This window comes from Amblyomma mixtum, chromosome 3 (assembly GCF_055824585.1).
Source record: "Amblyomma mixtum isolate Tamu chromosome 3, ASM5582458v1, whole genome shotgun sequence".
Lineage (NCBI taxonomy): Eukaryota > Metazoa > Arthropoda > Arachnida > Ixodida > Ixodidae > Amblyomma > Amblyomma mixtum.
Genome location: NC_143014.1, coordinates 34,460,909 through 34,462,818, shown reverse-complemented (window position 1 = coordinate 34,462,818; position 1,910 = coordinate 34,460,909).

The following is a 1,910-nucleotide window of genomic DNA, read 5'->3' as shown; positions in this document are numbered from 1 at the left end:
GAAGTTACGACACCCCGAAGCTCGAAAGAGGGAACACTTAAGCTCCGCCTTTAGGGTATGAGGTATGACGCGATAGCGTAATGGGTTCATTTCCATGTATGCAGAAAGTCATTCTCCACTTTACATTGACAGATTCCTGGGAGTCCTCATACCCCTCCTGGCGCAGTGGTGCACCGGTTAAGCGATGCGCCACTGCCCTGAAAGGCAGGTGCTTCCAGCAGTGGGCTTTATGCGAACCAGGTTGCTCTTCCCAAGCGGCCACTCATTAATTTAAGTGCTACCTGCCTCGGTGGGCAGGTTGTGATGCCGGAAGGTCACGTGACCTAGGCGGCCCACCTGCCTCCTAGGCTGCTCTCTGGGCCTCACCTGCCAGGGCCTGCTGTGACGTCAGACCAGAGCCCCCGCAGCTCTCCTGAAGGTCATGCTGCACACACTGCAATACTCGGCTTTACCTAGCAGAGTGAAGCTATCGCTTCAAACTCTGTGGAGGGCGCAAGAAATATCGTTCTAACCACTGAGAACCTTGATAGCTTTATCGGCAACTTAGGTGCCAGGGATATGCCGATGAAAAGCAGGTGCTGTGGCCTGGAAAGTTTTTACCAACTCTGTATGTATGTATGTATGTATGTATGTATGTATGTATGTATGTATGTATGTATGTATGTATGTATGTATGTATGTATGTATGTATGTATGTATGTATGCACGTATGTATGTATGTATGCACGTATGTATGCACGTATGTATGTATGTATGTATGTATGTATGTATGTATGTATGTATGTATGTATGTATGTATGTATGTATGTATGTATGTATGTATGTATGTATGTATGTATGTATGTATGTATGTATGTATGTATGTATGTATGTATGTATGTATGTATGTATGCATGCATGTGTATGTATGTATGTATGTATGTATGTATGTATGTATGTATGTATGCACGTACAGTCTGTCAAAAGTAACCAGGCTCCATGGTTTGCTTCTAGCTTGTATAGTGGAGCCCTCGTGACTTTCCTAAATATCAAAAGGTGCTGGAAGGTAAGAAGACCCCCAGTCCTTAACTTTAACGACCAATTCAGCTTCAGAGAAGCTTTAAGCGCTCCACTGCATGAGCTAAAAGTAAACCATGCAGCCTGGTTACTTTTGACAAAGACTGTACGTACATACATGCATACATGTATGCACGTACGTACGTAGTCTTTGTCAAAAGTAACCAGACTGCATGGTTTGCTTCTCATTTGTATAGTAGAGCCTTTACGGCTTTCCCTAAGGTCGAAAAGTTATTTGAAGGTGAGGAGAGGGGTTCTCCTTACCATACACAGATTTAGAGCTTTAGGGCTGGCATAATAGTTTAAATATACAACTGAGAAGCAAAACCATGCAGCCTGGTTACTTTTGACAAAGACTGTACGTACATACATGCATACATGTATGCACGTACGTACGTAGTCTTTGTCAAAAGTAACCAGACTGCATGGTTTGCTTCTCATTTGTATAGTAGAGCCTTTACGGCTTTCCCTAAGGTCGAAAAGTTATTTGAAGGTGAGGAGAGGGGTTCTCCTTACCATACACAGATTTAGAGCTTTAGGGCTGGCATAATAGTTTAAATATACAACTGAGAAGCAAAACCATGCAGCCTGGTTACTTTTGACAAAGACTGTACATACATACATACATACATACATACATACATACATACATACATACATACATACATACATACATACATACATACATACATACATACATACATACATACATACATACATACATACATACATACAGCCGTTTTAGTATCACAAGCGTTCTGAGCCTTAAGACAGCCTTTCCTTCAGAGGCGCCTTCACCGACAGTTAAAAGCGAAGTAAAAATTGTGGCGAGATTTTTTCTCTATGAACGAACG